Source organism: Lygodium microphyllum, chromosome 26 (assembly GCF_053477565.2).
Source record: "Lygodium microphyllum isolate KBCC chromosome 26, Lygodium_microphyllum_v1.1.10, whole genome shotgun sequence".
Lineage (NCBI taxonomy): Eukaryota > Viridiplantae > Streptophyta > Polypodiopsida > Schizaeales > Lygodiaceae > Lygodium > Lygodium microphyllum.
Window position 1 is genome coordinate 37,834,406 of NC_141160.1, and position 18,663 is coordinate 37,853,068.

Genomic DNA, 18,663 nt, shown 5'->3' on the forward strand with positions numbered 1-18,663 from the left:
CATGTGCCACGGAGCAACAAAATGACTAGAAAACCTAAGAAAAGCATGGGAAAAGCACACAACTCTTAGAGCTCCTATGTCTCCGCCAAACTCTACCAGTAGCTCACAACCAAGAGATGACAGACTAACCAACCCTAAAATAGGTAGGCTAACACCCCCTCTCAGAACTTGGAAGTGTCTGAAGACCCAACAATCTCATGTGATGAACCATGGAAGCCTTGGGCAAAGGCTTCATGATGAGGAGATCCGTTGCATTGACCTCCATGGAACAATAGGCCACCAATAACTTGGAAACCACAATTTGCTCTCAATCGTAATGGTACTAAACCTCAATGTGCTTCGTGCGAGCATGAAACACAAGGCTCTTAGCTAGAGCTAGAGCACTTTGGTCTTCATGATGAGGAGATCCGTTGCATTGTCCTCCATGGAACAATAGGCCACCAATAACTTGGAAACCACAATCTACTCTCGAACGTAATGGTACTAAACCTCAATGTGCTTCGTGCGAGCATGAAACACAAGGCTCTTAGCTAGAGCTAGAGCACTTTGGCTGTCCACGTGTAGCTGAGAGGGTCTTGTCTGGGGAAAGCCAAGCTCCACCAAATAGACTACAGAACCATATTGCCTCCATAATAATCAAACAAAGGGTGCGGTACTCTGCCTTTGTGTTGGCAATAAAGGGTCACTATGCCCCCTACACAAGTGTGAACATACCCTTTACAGATATTGTACTCTGTTTGATATACTATTTGAAAAACCTAAAGAGGTACAAGTCATTGTACCCACACATGTTGTGTCTACTCTCTTCTCTCTCAACCTAGTGCATCTCCATTGAAGCATAGAGGAAGCTCTGTTCTTGAATCCTTCTCTTCAAATTGGTATTAGAGCTGGACATTTGGAGGAGCTCCCCGGCATTGCTTCGGCAGATAGTTCAATACCTACAGGATTGACAGTCATGGCAGCTCATCTATGAGGTATGAGTTGATCTCTTCTTGATCCAAGGATTCATCAGGACTTGCTGAGACCTCACCACGGCATTGTCAAGCATTGCATTGAGCCCATTCAAGTGGGCATTGGCCTCAGCATTGGAAGCTGTGAATCAATGTGGTTTCAGCCTGTTTGAGCCTGGAAATTTCAATGTGACCAGCCTTTGAATGTCAGTGCTCTCCCATCTATGTTGATGTATGCCTATTGAGGCTTTGTGTGGAGGTTCTTTGGGAGCCATTCAAGCTACCTAGGCACTAAAGAGTGCTCAGCTCTGTCACTCACCCCCCAAGCTGATTCATACCAAGTTGCACATGATTTCAGGCTCCTACTCCAACACACAGCAGCTCATTTTAAGATCATATAGCTTGTCTTCTTCATTGGGCATCTCATTGAGAAGTTGGCATCTTATTTTGAATGATTGGATGTTGAGCATTGCTTCTTGGCATTGATCTTTGAGCTCCACACTCTCAGTCAGTGGCTGGAAATTACAGGTAGACAGGCTGTGTAAAACAGGGCAGCCCCCTGTGCTGAAGGTTCCATGCTAAGAGGGGATGCCTACATGATGCTTATTTATGCCCAATTGATGCTGGACACTTTGGGGATGTTTGCCTATTGCTTGGCCATCATTTTGGCACTACCTTGAGCATTTATTGGCTCAGTTTTGACAGTGATATAGCTGCTGGAATACACAGGGCTGAATGCACTTCACAGGGATTATGTTATGCCTAATGTTTATGGCTACCATTTTGGGTGTTTTCTACGATGCACTGATGTCTACCATGGATGTTATGCACTCAAAGATGATTATGGGGATGTTTTGAGCTTGGATTTAGGCTTGCCAACATTATTGTCATTGGCTGTAGTAAATTTGCGGGTTGTAGATACAATATCTGGGAGAGCATTTGGTACAAATTTATGCTTCCTATTGATGACTTCAAGTACTGATTTGGTACTGAATCATTGGCATATGCTTGGAAAGTGATTGGTAGGTGGTACTAAGCCGAACATTTCAGAAATATTGCTGGTTTTGGGACTTGTCTTTCATCTTATTTGGTGACACTTGAGTCATCTTTGGGCTATAATCATGGCTAGCAGCAGTGATAACAGCAACATTTTGCACATCAAGAAGCTTGAGGGTGCGCATAACTTTGCCATATGGCAGAAGCAATGCTACAATGTCTTGGTGCAAAAGAAACGCATGAAGCCCATTAAGACAAAGGGGGTATGACCAGCAAACATTGAGAAAGAGGATTGGAAAGATCTGGATGAGCTTGCACACTCTACAATAGAGCTTTCAGTTTCAGACTCTTTGTTGTTTAACGTAGAGAAGTTAGATTTTGCATATGCTATGTGGACTAGACTTGAGGAGTTGTATGCTCAGAAGAATGCTGCTAGAAAGGTTTATTGGCTGAAGAAATTGAACCTTTGCATGAAGGAAGATACAGCCATGTCTGTACATCTCAATGAGTTTAACTTGATTTTCAGCCAGCTAGTTGCTTTGAAGTTTAACATTGATGATGAGTTCAAAGCCACTTTTCTACTATGCACTTTGCCTGAAAGTTGGGATACATTCAGGACAACCATGAGAAACTCCAATGCCATGCTGATGTACTCCGATATGGAGAGCTCTTTGCTTATGGAAGTGTTGAATAGACAGAATAATGCAGCCAGCAAGTATTCCAATGCACTGCATAATAGAGGCAAACCTAGCAAAGTGATGGTTTTCAATACCTTGGCAACATGGGTGACCCGATCTATGTATTAGTTCACATTCAGAGGGGATGCAGTGGAGCATGTAAGGGAATATGTATACTTGGGAGTCACCTTCTCTAGCCCGAGATTTTCACTAAGGGGCAACTAAAGCCCAACTAGCAAGAGGTTATGCAGCACTTGGGGGCCTTGAGAGCCAGTGTGCTCATGTAGAATTTCAAGAGCCCCGCACTAAATTATGGTTGTTTGATATCTTACTCACTCCTACCCTCTTGTATGGAGCTGAAATATGGGGATGCAGCTTATACCATAGACGACTGACCTTGCTCACAGATCACACAGGCCCAGAGATAGAACACTATGATAGTTGGGATCACATAGAGAGAGCATTGATAATGATGATATCATGTATGATCAGGAGTAAGACCTCTATACCACACCCTATCATTAGAGCGGAGCTAGGGGCAACTGTCAGAGTGCAGCGGTGCAGAAGCATAGGACTGAGAGAGAGAGAACGCAGAGAGAGAGAAGAGAGAGAAAGAGAGTGGAAGATGAAGATCTGCTGTATAAAGTGTGCTGTATACAAAGATATGCAGATATATACACGGGCGCAGTGCGCTGGACTGCGTGTCTCCACCTCCACAATGCAACCTGCTGTTCACCTCGAAGTCTGTTGCAGTCTGCACTATCTCCTGTCAGAAATCTGCGAACAGAGACGGAATCTGCACGAGCCACCAGCCTATAATCTGCGAGCAGAAGAATGTGGACAGAAGACTGAAAATTCAGCTATAAATAGCCAAAAATCTGGGCGCCAGAATATGCAGGTCGGCTGCATTAAATGCAGCCAACTGTACTGCACTAGGTCGGACTGCCACATGGCAGTCCGACTGGACTGTGGACTCTGCGGTTCGACCAGGCAATGATCTCTAACACCCCCTCTCAGAGCCTGGGCGGGGCAGAAGCCTAAGGGATCTGGAATGTCTCCGAAGTAGAGCCTGGGAAAGTGCCTTCGTAAACAAATCTGCAAGATTGTCCTTTGTCTTGCAATTCTCCACGGTGATGGTCTCATCCAGAAGCTTCTCTCAGATGAAGTGGTACTGGATCTCTATGTGCTTCGTCCGGGCATGAAAAACAGGGTTCCATGCCAAGGCAATGCAACTCTCATTGTCGCATTGCAGCAAAGTAGGACAAGTCTAGGGGCAGCCAAGCTCCTCCAACAATCTCCGAAGCCACACAGCCTCACATGTGGTGGAAGACGCGGCCCGATACTCCGCCTCAGTAGACGAAAGGGCTGCCGTGGGCTGCTTCTTGCTACTCCATGAGATAACACCTGCACCCAAGGTAAAACAGTAACCTATATTAGACCGGTTGTGGTCCACATCACCGGCCCAATCCGAGTCGCTCCAACCTGCAAGAACAAGATCTGAACCACCTGTGCTTGTGGGATAATGAATCCCTAAATTAGACGTCCCCCTCGAATACCGAAGTATCCTCTGAGCAGCCTGCCAATGCACCGTCTGAGGTTCACTCATGAACCCTACCAAGAGCCCAACAGCAAAACAAAGATCAACACGAGTGTTGAGGAGCCAAATCAATGATCCAATCAACTGACGATAGCAGGACGCATCCGCCAGGGGAGAAGCTAAATGGGAAGTGGCCTTCCAGTTCGGATCCATAGGAGTAAAGAGGGTCCTACAATCCGCCATCGCAAAAGAAACCAAGAGCTCCTGTACATATCTCTGCTGAGAGATGAAGATCCCCCTCTGAGACTGATAAATCTCATGGCCCAAAAAGAAATGGAGTAGACCCAAGTCCGTCATCTCGAACGTCTGATGTAAAGTTGCCTTCATCTCTTGGACCTTCTGTGCATGAGCACCTATGACAATTAAATCATCAACATACAGCACAAAAAGCACACAACCAGCCTTGGAAGTGTAGATATAAAGCTACGGATCGGCCTTAGAACGCCGATATCCCAACTGTGACTGAAGGAACGAATCAATCTTCTCGTTCCATGCACGCGGAGCCTGCTTGAGGCCATACAAGGCCTTCTTCAACCTGTAGACTTTCCCATCTGAAGATCCAAAGCCAGGAGGCTGCTCTACGTAGATCTCCTCCTTCAAATCGCCATTGAGGAAGGCTGACTTCACATCCAACTGGTAGACAGGCCATCTCCTATGGCCAGCCAAGGCAAGAACAGCTCGAATAGTCGCCATACGAGCAATGGGGGCAAAAGTATCATGACAATCAATCCCTCGGCGCTGTGCAAAACCTTTAGCAACAAGGCGAACCTTGTGCTTTTCCAAAGAACCATCGCTAAGGTACTTGGTCTTGAAGACCCTTTGACGCTAATCACCTTCTTATGCGGGGGGCGTGGCACGAGTAACCAAGTGCCATTCCTATCAATAGCCTCCAACTTGGCTTCCATAGCTTTCTTCCATGGTGCGGATTGTAAAGCCTCCTTCACGGAGGTGGGCTCTCGATCCTGCATAACATGGGTCATCAAACAATAGTTAGAGCAAACAACCTCCGTAGAATGTGCATGGTGCCTCTGTGACCGTTGCGGACCATCCTGCGGTCCCCACTCCTCAGGAACCCCCTCGATCCCTGAATCACGGAGTGTGTCACGGGCCCAACGAGGAGGAGGCCGAACCTCTCCTCGTCTCTCTCCAGTAGCTGAAGACTCTGGGATATCCACCGGTGGTAACTCCTCGGGGGTGACCGGTGGAACAGTAGACTCTGTGTCAGAAACACAATCAGAATCAAAAGGCGCGGGCTAACTCTCCCCTGGATCTCCAAGAACGGGATGCTCCTCACCTGCTGGTATGACCGGAACCTCCACAAACCGCACAGCTCGACTGGTGTACACATCCCGCTTGACGGGATCATACAAACGATAGCCTTGGGACTAGGAGCTGTAGCCAACAAATACCTGTCTTCGAGAAGCTGCTTCAAATTTATCACGATGAGCCTCGGGAATGTGAACATAGGCATCACACCCAAAGACCCTAAAATAAGAAACATCGGGCTTAGTCCCGAAGAAAGCCTCAAAAGGTGTCATCCCATCAACGGCCGAAGTGGGGGATCGGTTAAGGATGTGGACTACAGTAGCCACAGCCTCGGCCCACAGAAACTGAGGTGTCTGTCGGTGCTCCATCATGGTGCGCGTCATCTTGATCACACTTCGGTTCTTCCGTTCAAGAATGCCATTTTCTTGAGGAGTATTGGTATTAGCAAACTCCAGGTGAATACCTTTATCTGCACAAAAACGAGCAAACTCATTAGAAACAAATTCACCACCCTTGTCGGATCGCAAGGTCTTCGATCTCCGGCCGGAGCGGTTCTCCTCAAAGAAAAGCCAATCCTTGAAGTGGGAGAAAGCTTTTAACTTCAATGCCAAAAAATAGGCCCATGTCATCCTGCTGTAGTCATCTACGATCAACATGAAGTACGAGCTCCCTCGCAAGGACTCGTTCCTCATAGGGCCACAAAGATCCGTAGATACAAGCTCCATCGGTAAAGTAGACCGCCGCGAAGCTTTGTGGAGAATGGCATCCCTATGCTCCTTCCCACGAATGCATGAGACACATGGGTGCTAGCTCACCCCTATGTCCGGCAACCCTCGAACAAGCTGTCCACGTGACACCCTCTGAAGATAATCATAGTTGAGGTGACCAAACCGAGCATGCCATAGCTCTAACTGTGTCTGAGAGGTAAGAAGAAGAGTAGAGAGGGCAGTGGAAGACTTCAATTTGTAGATGTCGTTCTCCTCATATCTAGATGAGAGAACCTTCCAAGATGCACGATCAAGGACTCGCACTGAATCACTGTCAAACTCCACCAAAAGTTCAAGGGAGCAAATCTTATGAACTGACAGAAGATGATACCCTAAACCTGGTACATGCAAGACCTCTGAGGTATGGATACCACGGCATCCATCTGGAATAAGTTGCATCTCACCCCGTCCTGCAATAGACATCGAAGAGCTATCTCCAATGAGAATCTGCCCACGCGAAGGTCGTAATTGGGCAACACCATCTGATGAAGGAGTCATGTGCCGGGAGGCACCACTGTCAACGATCCACTCTCGAGCCTGGGGAGCCATCATCGCAGCGTCAGAAGCATTCGGTGTAGAGTCCTCAATGACAGCTAGATGAAGAAATGCAGCTGATGAGGGTGCAGCCACCGCTCCAGAATCCTTCATGTCCTTCTTGTTGGTGTCCTTCTTGTCTTTGTCAGGGCAATCCTTCTTTCAATGGCCAGTCTTTCCACAAATATGGCATGTGGATTCTTTGTCCTTGTCCTTGTCCTTCTTTGACTTGTTATCCCCCTTCTTCTTATTTTGGTCCTTCCCCTTCTTCTGAGAGGCTTGACCTGTGAGTGCCTCCGACTTGGAAGCATTCTGTCCCTTTGGTTGTTCCTCTTGGTCCAAGACCATAGGAACCAACTCTTCCCACCGAAGAGTGGACTCTCGCCCCGAAGCAATAAGAGCGGAGTAGAAAGCACTAAATCGTGGTGGCAACTGGGACAAGAGTGTGATCGCCATGTCTTCGGAGGAAATCGGCTTCCCCGCATTCTGAACCTGCATCTAAAGCTATCTAAGCTTGTTGATGTGCTCCCGCAACGAAGAAGACTTGTTTACGGACAAGGTCCGCATCTGTACCTCCAAAGAAACCCGCTTCATAAGGGTCATCCGGTTATACATCTGATCAAGCTCCAACCATATCTCCCGAGCCACCGTTAAGTGCTCGATGTGAGCTATCACGGCTGTAGTACAAGACAGAAAAAGAAAGAAACGAATCCTGGCATTCAATTTGTCCTAGTGAGACTGTGCCTTGGCCAACTCCGCACGAGCATCAGAAGAGAGTTTGGACTCATCTCTCACCGAGGGCCGATCGATCTCCTCCTGTACAAGCTCCGCCAAATCATAGGACTCAAGGATGGCCAACATCATCACGCGCTAGATGTGGTAGTTGTTGCCATTGAGCTTCTGATCTGCGGGAAGAGCCGGTAAGACAGGCACCTTCCGGTCCATAATCGTCTGGAACTCCAAGTCAATCTCTGTAGACATCGTCACCTGTAATGCCTTCACAAACGCAAAAGCAGCCCCCTCTGACTATGAAAACGTAGCCTGCTAGGGCTCTTCCGCATCCCGGAACTTCTTCACCTGCCGGAGGCGATGAAAAAGCAAAACCTGCACTTGAAAGCTGAAAACTCAAACTTTCTCCTCGTTAAACAGCAGAAAACAGCAGCAAATCCACCACCTAAACTCCTTTCCGGCGCGCCCACGCTCGCTTCAGCCTTGTTCCAAGGCGCAGCCCTCCTGCCTGCCCTCAAACGCTGAAAACGCAGCCTTGTGTCGTGATAGAAACTCCCCTTCAGGTTGGTTCTGCACTCAGTCAGCCCTTCTACACTGCTCTGATACCATGTCAGAGTGCAGCGGTCCGGAAGCGTAGGACTGAGAGAGAGAGAACGCAGAGAGAGAAGAGAGAGAAAGAGACAGTGGAAGATGAAGATCTGATGTATAAAGTGTGCTGTATACAAAGATATGCAAATATATACACGGGCGCAGTGCGCTGGACTGCGTGTCTCCACCTCGACAATGCAACCTGCTATTCACCTCGAAGTCCGCTGCAATCTGCACTGTCTCTTGTCAAAAATCTGCAAACAAAGCCTGTAATCTGTAATCTGCGAGCAGAAGAATGTTGGCAGAAGACTGAAAACTCGGCTATAATAGCCAAAAATCTGGGCGCCAGAATATGCAGGTCGGATGCAGCCGACTATGTCATTAGTTTTGTTATCCTCCCACTGAGGACAATTTTCTTCATAATGCCCTTCGGCACTACACCTTCTACAAAGAGGAGTATAGTCTTGATTTTTATGTGTGTGGATAGCATGTAGCTATATGACCTTCCTATTGGCATTGATAACAAATTACCGGTCCTCTAGGCCTTTGTTGTCCACTCCATTGGATTACAAAGATTACCATTGTTTCTCCTAAAAGGAGAATTTCCTCCTTGGTTTCCATCAATATTGTAATTGCTTCCTTGCATTGGAGGTCTACCTTGGGTAGGCAATCCAAGGGGCCTAAAAGGTTGTTTGTGTGTCCCGATCTCATAAGTAGTATTATTGCGATCCATGTAATTATAGTTGGTTTACACTGCAGTAGGTCGGACTGCCACGTGGCAGTCCGACTGGACTGTGGACTGTGCAGTCCGACCAGGCAATGATCTCTAACAGCAACACCCATGGTTGTAGAGGCACGCTTCAAAGCAATGGCATTTATATATAGGATATGGGAGCTACCACCTCATAGATACTCTAGATTGGCATTGGCCTCTTCCGAAAAGTTAGCATAGGAAGGGGAAAAAGACTCTTGGTAGTCACAAATGACAACATGGATGAGCCTACATGGGCTAGACATCAATCGGCTACCCCCATTTGACTATAGTTTGGATTGCCCCAAATTCCCTCTTACCTGACTTGAGCTGAATACAGTCATTAGAGCTGACTTTTGAGAGTAGAAACAAGGAGAACTTGGATCCAGCCACCTGTCCCCCTAGGATCCAGGATGGAGCATTACCAGGATCATTTTCTACACCTCTCAGAGGATGGATCCATTGTTCAACACAGTACATGGACACACACCTCTCCCATGGTATACAAGCTGCTATTGGACAGATATGTACCTCCTCCCACCAGCTGCAGTTAGAGACAAGCACATGGATGGATATTACAGCAGAGGAGAGGATATCTCAGCTCTGCAGTCAAGAGCCATAGATGGAGGAGCACTACATATGTAGATGCACAGTCTACTATAATATACGAGGGAGATACCACTGTCTCTTCCGTGATGGCTTCGGTCCTCTTCGGCGTGTCATGGAGCACGAGGACCAAAGATGCTTATGGCTTTTCCTTCTAGAGCTCCAAAGGCGCTGCACAACATTGTTACGAGATAGGAGACCACCCCACCCAAAAGGACCCACGCAGAGGCCAATGACAGACTTCTTTCACAAATCAGATTCCACAAGTACAACTAGCTTAGCAAATCCAACCCCATCTATTCAAACCATATCTACATCATGCCACATAGTCACATTAGACTGGGCCATTGCACTTTGCAGAGCACGACAACCCCGACCACCTAGACAACGTCTAAGAGGCCTATACCATAATCAGATCAAAGCCATTATTGCGAGACATAGGAGACTCTCCCCTAGACACATTAGCAAAGCGGCTATATATATATATATATATATATAGTCTTTAGTTTTTAGATTCATTTTGATTTTAATAGACCTTAGTCTCACATTAGGATACGTTTATCTATTTCATGTTACTTCACTTTAGCTTTATTATGATGAGATAACATTGGATATAGATATATTAGTTTTTGTCTCATAGGCAACATTGGCCTTTTTGCAGACGTTAATATCTCTTTCTTTCTTTCTCTCTCTACATAAGCATGCACCCAAACACATAGGAGGAGGCCCGTCTAGAGGATCTATACAAAGACTAGGAGCGAGCACGGTGGACTATCTATTAGGGCCCTTATCTCTTGTACCCGACATGCAGTCCCTCAGAGTGTTTCCTCGTCCACTAGCAATGGCAACTGACCATGCCTACCTACAATTTACCATCATTTGCAGCCATGAGGTGATCCCCCCAATGAGGAACTATCCAAGATTCCCTAGATACCACTTCACCACATTGACAACGAGTGCCTACTCAAATCATCTCTACTGAAGCCTACAAGAGACCGATCCCCACACACCCCTAGAGTAGTTTACAGCATAGCTTGCTGGAGCACTTCACATCTCAACTGCTATGTATTTTCCCCACACACGTCCCCATTCCACCCCTCCAAGCAAGAATGTTCCACAAAATAGCCGGTATGGACAAGGGGTGTAGGGAAACCCGTCTTCGTCTCCAACAAGGCGAAGTACAAGGGACATCACAAACAGACACGCTCCATCTTTCGTCACCTAGTGCAACGAAAGAAGAGGGCTTATTTATCCAAATTGAAGCGCCAGTTCTACCAACTATTCTTGGGACACGACAACAAGTATGGAAGCCATTCCAAGCACCTTGAGCCCATATACCCAATACCTCCCCAAATACGCAGCATGCATATGCTACCTCACTATATCAGGTACCCGAGCAGCCCCAGTTACCCCAACCACCAAAGGATAGACCCATGTCATCCACCTTCTTCAACACAAAGAGAGTTTAGAATGCCATCGATAGGCTCCAAAATGGGTGAGCTCAAGACCATGATGGACTAGTAGCAGAGCACCTATCACATGTCAAAGATATACTTGCACCCCTTCTCGACCACCTATTCAATAGGGTCCTATGTGAAGGCTTCCCTACTAGTTGATCACCTAATACTATAGTACTAATTCTAAAGCTGGAGACCCCATGGTTCCTATGAGCTATAGAACTATCATGGTTGGCCACATGCTAGCCAAGCTTTATGGATCGATACTAGAGCACGAGTTGAGTAAATGGGTAGCGAAGCACCAACATCAGGCATGTGGACAGTCAAGGTTTAGGAGGGGATACTCCTCCCTTAATCATTCCTCACACTCCAAGCCATCATCAAGGAGAGCAAGGCATAAGGGAAGTCGATATACTGCTACTTTGTGGATTTCCATAAGGCCTTTCACACAATACCACGTGCTAGGCTCAAGTAGAGACTATAGAATTTGGCAGTCCTGACGAAGATGAGATGGGGGATACTAGCATTATATGAGTCTGTCACAAGACACGTCTGAGCACCAAGAGGGCTGTCATAGGAGATCACATGTACCATTAGAGTGAAAACAAGGATACCCGATCTCACCTACTCTATTCGGCCTCTATGCTGATGAGATATCAAATTACATTGATAGACTTGGAGGGGAGGGAGCTCGCTTGGGAGGGCATTAGTACCCATATTATTGCATTCAGATGACATAGTCCTCATCTCCAACATACCGAAGGTATTGCAACACCACCTAGAATCTAGATGCACTACAAGCCTTTTGTTAGGATAAAGATCTCACAGTAAACCTTGGGAAAACCAAGGTAATTCCTCCCAATGGATTTGGGGATCAGTAACCCCTTTCACATATAGAGAGGAGACAGTGAAGGTGGTCCAATGATATGTTTATTTGGGGATTGCATTTTCAAGGCAAAGATTCACTTTGAGGAGGGCAACAGAGGATAGACTGACACAAGGCTATGCAGCTCTAGGGTCGATGGAGAGCTTGTGCGCAAGCATATAGTTTTAGGAGCCTAGGACAAAGCTCTAGCTCTTTAACACCTTTCTATATGGGGTCCCCATATGGAGATCAAGCCCCTACCACATGAGGAGAGCCATGCAAGATCAACCACTACCAAGGGGAGAGGAGCTATTTGAGCGATGGGAGCCCGGAGTACATGGAGAGACCCCTAGTATGATGATTTCACAAATGATATGGAGTAGGCCCTCTATACCACATGGGATTATCAAAGTAGAGATGAGAGCACTACCCATGGTAGTAGAGGCCCTTTTCTAGACACTCACCTTCCTACATCGCCTCTGGGACTTCCTGAGACCGCCGGCTCACACTAGAGCCGTCTAGATTGCCCTCACCTGGCTCAACCAAGAGGAGCTGAACTGCATCATCAAAATTGACATTCTAATACACACAACCAAGACATGGGTGATTCCTTACTGAGGATCTCGGGACCAAGATGGCTTTCTACCAGAATTATCTTCTATACATATCCCCCAATGGCTTTGTAAGATACATGGATGCATGCTTGTCTCATGGTGTACAATGCGCCATTGGACAGCTTCATACATCCTCACACCAACTACGTATCGAGACAGATAGATACGGTACAAACTCATAAGTCAAAAATCCATGATCTAATAGTACTCTGTTGAATCAAAAGATCCAAGACCAGTACCACCTAATCCCAACGATCCATCATAGGGCCCACCACACATCGAACACGATAAATTTGGTCAGTAGGTACCATGTGGAGTCGCACACTCTAGATCAAGCGAGAAGAAATAAAATTATGAGTAGAGCCATTATCAAATAAAATTTTAATGTCTTGGTCATTTATACGCCCAATGACATTTGAAAAATCATGCAGATCAAAAACAATTTTATCAACGAGAATACTATTGCTATTGCTAGCATTAACAAAACATTCTTTGAATAAAATTTCAGAAGAAATGCCTGAAGTCTCAAGAGTATTTATTGAAATCTTGAAAGTAGACTTCAACTTTTTGTTCTAGGAACATTCATGATTACCGCGAAAATGACCCGAGGCAAAACAATGGCCCTTCGAGTGATCCTCGCTATGAGTGGCCTTATACTTGCCATCCCTTTTTTAATGCATCTCTTGTTAACCTGCCTATGTTAGTTATGTCAATTTGTCATCTCTACCTATTCCTATCGGACATTGTCATTATCATTAGGGATTTTTCAAATTATTTTTCTAGCATTTTTCACTTCAATGACCAGCATTAAATGCTGGTCAGTCAATATTTATGGCGCCTACAAAAGCAAGTCGGCCAATTTTCTGGTGATTTGGCTATTTATAGCCAGTCCCCCCCCCTTGGCAAACATACACACCCTTCAACCTTCAATCTTCAATCTTCCCTTTGCAGGTGCACACTCCGACACTCCAACTCTCCATGCTTAGTGCTGCAATCATCCTCAGCCTGATTTGGTGCCCTCACTGATGCTTTGGACAATGTGCAGGGACTGATCAGTTCATCATTATTGTATCTATTAGCAGTCATGTTTGTCATGCCTTGTCATCTCCTGCCTGTGAGCCTCAGTCTGAGTCAGACGAGGACATTAGGAGCTCTGACGTGTCTGTCATGTGTTATGATGGGGAAGGCTAGTCACTCTCGACTGGCTGTCTTAGGATGTGCATTTCTATTTGGCCTCTTTTAGTGGGCAGCCACTGGCTGCCCTGACACTTTTTTGGTCACTGATGTGGGGCGCCCATTTTAGGGCATTTTTAGGGTTTGTTCTTTTGCCTATTTATAGGCAGCCCCCCTCCCCACTTGATCACTTTTCTTCTTGCAGATTTTGACACTCCTTCTCCCCCATAGTGTTGCTGCCATCATCATCAGCTTGATCTGGTGCCCTCACTGACGCTGTGGGCTGCGTGCAAGGACTAATCAGTCTCCTTCCGCCTTCCCGTTTGTATTCAGCATTCATTTCAGTCAGTGAAGATTTCTCTTCCTTATTTTCTGCTTTCTCTCTCTCTCCCCCTCCGTGTTCATATTCCTTCTTCCGCAACGCACTCTCACATAGTATCAGAGCCGAAGGAGAGTACACGGAGCTGAAATTTACGCAGGAGATCACCCACAACCTTGTGTTTCCTGGTCAAGACGTTTCCAACAGTTGAGGCGTCACCTTCTGCACCATCTTCTTGATCAAGGCGGCCTGTTTTGGTGTCAACCTACTTGCGTTTGCTGCTGGCGTCATCCCCAACAGCCAAGGCGGCCCTTCCAGGAGGTCTCAAATCTTTGCGTTTGCTGCTGGCGCCTTCTCCAGTGGCTGCCACATCATCAACAAACTCTTCTTGCTTGCGTTTTCAGCCAGGCGGCCTCCCCAACAGCTGGGCGACATCTTCCTTACTGGCGTTTTGCTCATCAGGCGGTGTCTACGGCTACTAGCGGCTGATATTCAGCTGACGACTCCTTTGGAGCTTGCGTTTTTGGTGTTTGGCCACTACCACTTCAGAGTTTGCTCCATCCTCAACTGCGTTTTCCCCTTTTGGTGATAGGCAACCTCATTTACTGGTGTTTGGTGGTCCGCTCGGTGGTTGGTGACCCTTCTGGTGTTTGTGTTTCGGCACCGGCAACCTTCCCTTGTTGTATTTTGGTGTTTGCAAATATCGAAGATGTCTTATCATCAACTTACGAGCTTTGATGACTTAGATGACGAGCTTTTGTCTCGACACTCATCTGAACGGAGGCGTGATTTCTATCATAACGACCATCGTCCGGAGTCTATTCCTCTTTCCGGTCCCCCTTCTATTTATGTATCTCGGCGAGCCCCTTCCAGTGGGCCGAAGATGCGGCCTTTGGTAACCCCTGTACAGGTACCCGTACTTCCTCAGCTGCCGAAAGAGGACCGGTTGGATGGCTCCAACTTTTCTCTATGGTCCTGCAAGGTGGAGTGTATCTTGGACTCCTTCGACCTTTGGGAGCTTGTTTCTGTTGCTATTCCCCGGCCTAAGGTGGATCCCGCAGATGGGACATCTATGGTTCATGTAGCCTTACGGGATCGGCTAAATTCTAGAGCCAGATCTTTCCTCTTTCTGAGTTTGCAGGATTCTGATCTTGTTCGTGTTCACAAGTTGAAGACTGCAGCAGACGTGTGGAGAAAGCTCGCATCTCTCTATCAACAAAAGACGTTTGCCCACCGGATATCTCTCGAAAAGAAGTTGTAGATGCTCGCTATTGATGATAGTCCTTCCATGAAGAACCACATCAACAAATTACAAGATATGAGGGATGAGCTTGCATCCCTTGGTCGGACGATATCTTCTGAAGACATGGCTATGATTCTCTTGACTCAGTTGCCATCGCCTCGGTTTGATGTCTTCTACACCAGCCTTCTTACTTCGAGGACCCGTGCCAAGCTTCTATGGGAGGAGCTATCCCCGCTTGTCTTGGAGTATGACGAGCGACTTAGAGAGGTCAGTGCCAGTGGATCCGACTCCACTAGAGCCTTTGTTGCAGGTTCGGGAGGACAGAAGAAGAAGAAGAAGTCAAAGGCTAAGAAGAAGGACAGTTCTTCAAGCTCTGACTCAGATTCAGAGAGACCGAAGTGCCCACACTGTGGGAAAGGGGCACATCCCGAGGAGAAATGCTGGAAAAAGTACCCTCACCTTCGTCAGGGAGCAAAGGGTGGATCTACATCGGAGCCTTCTTCTACCTCTACACCAGCTGTTACCCATGAGTCAGTGTTCCTTCATATCCATGCTTTGGAGGAGGATCCTTCTTCCCTTGCTACCGTGTCTTCTGCGCAGCCTTGGTTAGTGGACAGTGGTGCTTCGAGTCATATGACTCCCCAAGGTGATTTGTTACAGGATCTCCATCCATCAGAGGGTTCAGTCACAATTGGTGACATTTTATCGGTGCCTATTAGTGGTGTTGGCACATTGCCTTTGTTTACCGACCAACCTTCGAGCTCCTTTTCACAGGCCCTACATGTTCCGGATTTGGGCCTTCCCCTCCTCTCAGTTTATGGCCTTACGAGGCTTGGCACACAGGTGATCTTCACCGAGCATGCCGTTATTATTGAGGATTCTTTTATAGGAGCTGTCTTATCTACAGGTTGCCAGGAGAGCGGCCTTTACAGGCTCCATTCCCCTTCTTTGATGCAAGGTCCTCCAAGGCAGTCTATTGCTACACCCGTTTCCGCTTGTGCACCCTCTATTCCACAGGTTCCTTCCCATCCCCCACCTTCTCCTCCGGTGGTTCTCTCGTACCGCCCATCCTTTTTAGCGGGGGACGATCTCGGTGATGCGGCTGTGGATTCCCTGGCCCCTAGTGTTTTAGAGGGGGATTCCCAAGATCGTGAGAAGCTCCTTCAACGGCAATCTACATCGACGGACTTCATCGACATTGGCATTCCTCTTGCCACCCCAGGATCTATTTCTTCTTCAGCCTTCACCCACATCCAGGATCTGAGAGGGGGTGTTAGCAGTCATGTTTGTCATGCCTTGTCATCTCCTGCCTGTGAGCCTCAGTCTTAATCAGACGAGGACATTAGGAGCTCTGACATGTCTGTCATGTGTTATGATGGAGGAGGCTAGTCACTCTCGACTGGCTGTCTTAGGATGTGCATTTCTTTTTGGCCTCTTTTAGTGGGCAGCCACTGGCTGCCCGGACACTTTTTTGGTCACTGATGTGGGGCGCCCATTTTAGGGCATTTTTAGGGTTTGTTCTTTTGCCTATTTATAGGCAGCCCCCCTCCCCACTTGATCACTTGTCTTCTTGCAGATTCCGACACTCCTTCTCCCCCGTGGTGTTGCTGCCATCATCATCAGCTTGATCTGGTGCCCTCATTGATGCTGTGGGCTGCATGCAAGGACTGATCAGTCTCCCTCCGCCTTCCCATTTGTATTCAGCATTCATTTCAGTCAGTGCAGATTTCTCTTCCTTATTTTTTGCTCTCTCTCTCTCTCTCCCTCCGTGTTCGTATTCCTTCTTCCGCAGCGCACTCTCACAATATCAACATTCTTCTTCACTCAGTGCAGTATTCTTCCTTCATCCTCTGTTTCCTCTTTCTCTTTCTCTCTGCTTTCATGTTTCTATTCCATTGTGCACTCTCATAGATTTGAGGTCGGCTAATGAGTTGTTGCCAGACTAAACAACTTTTGACTTAAAGATTGAGCAACTCGATGGGAGCCCCCAATTGACTAGCTACCCCCTACTTGCAACCAAAGTGTTGTCAAAATTTTCTTGCATACCTGTAGACGTCCTCAAGTGAGTAAAGAGGATTGCAGAGCACTTCATTCTGGAAATCCACTGGCAATCCAAAAACATATTGCATGTAGAGCAATGTTTGAAGATCGTCCAAGGCCTTCATTTTATGCAATAAATCTTTGAATTCTTGAGAGTATGCATCCAAGCTCTTCTTTCCCAAATCCAACTCAAATAATTTTCAACCCGATCATCTTAAAAAACAGATTGAAAATCAGCCCAAGTTACTAGCTTAAGGCGTAAGCCCACCCACCAAGCGTACACCCTTCCCTATAACATGATTTGTACCTACCCGATGCACTGAGTGTTGAACAAATCAAAATACGCCATCCACTTGTCCAGCCATGAATTGATGTTCATCTCATCACGTTCCTTCTTCTCCCCTTTAAAGGGATTAGGTTGGAATTGAATAGGCAACGCCCACATGGCTGCAAGGTCAAACAGAAAATGGGGAGTGCATAGCTCGGCCAATTACCGCTGCATTTCTTTAACTTGAGCTTAGAGAATTGCCACAATGGATGAATCTCCTTTGGATTTGAAAGAAAAAGAGGCTTTGAAATGCTGCCCATGCATGTGTTCGGGTTCTCGAGAGAAGCTAGGCAGGCATCCTCCATGTGCTGAAGTTCAGTAGAAGAGAGCGCATCAAAGGGAGATACACCATGAGAAGACATGGTATTAACAAGAGGAGAGATAGAGAGAAGAGATGATTTTTTTGGAGCTTAAGGAATGCAAGAGAGAAGAGCAGGAGAAGCAAAAGCAGTGTGCTTTAAATATAGGATCGAAATCTTTTTTCTTTTTTCTTTTTTTTGAGGTGGGATGGACAAGCAAAGGGGACAAACAGAGGGGTGTGCCTTCAGGCAAGAAGTTTAAGAGAAGGCTTAAGACTTCACGGTGTAGCCTTTATTATTCTTCTTTTTTTTTAGAAATTTAATACGTGGCCAAATTTTTTCATGACCAGATTTATCATTAAATTGACCTACCTCCCACGTAACTCCACCAGGGGGAAAATCAATCCCCCCAAGCCACTTGTCAAAGGTCAACCGCCCCCCTGGGTCAATTGCCTCAATGAGACGGCATCCCTTCATGCTTGCACTCGGCGCCTTTGAGCAATTGCAATCTGCAACAGTGTGCCCCTACCCCACAATCAAACATTTCAGCCCTCCCAGCCTGAGCGCTGTGTATCTCTCTCAATCTTTCTCATTTTGACAATCTGTCAGTTGAAGACAATTGCCCATTCCCTCTCCGATTGCCCATTCCCTCTCCAACAGCCAGCCACTTGAAGATGACTGTCATTTCTCTGTCCACAACTTGACAGCCTCCATCTCTCTCTACGATTAACAAAAGAAAAAAATAATAATAATCACAATCTTTCTCTCTCCCTGATGCCAACATTGACCATAATACCAACAGAAAATTTAATCGTAATGTTAATATTAAAAGCGATGCTAACAGTAAATGTCAAATCAATGCTA

General features: G+C 46.7%; 1 protein-coding gene across 4 annotated transcripts in view; it reads right to left on the reverse strand.

The window, feature by feature from the left end:
- FAAH (fatty acid amide hydrolase) overlaps nt 1-18,663 on the reverse strand; it is a 249,441-nt gene that overhangs the window by 217,533 nt on the left and 13,245 nt on the right. The window contains exon 1 of one of the 4 annotated variants that reach the window (XM_087667694.1): nt 18,172-18,503. The exons of the other annotated variants lie outside the window; for them this stretch is intronic. The gene's annotated coding sequence lies outside the window, so the exon portion shown is untranslated. Of the gene's footprint in view, nt 1-18,171; nt 18,504-18,663 lie in introns of those variants that run through there. 4 annotated transcript variants of the gene reach the window in all.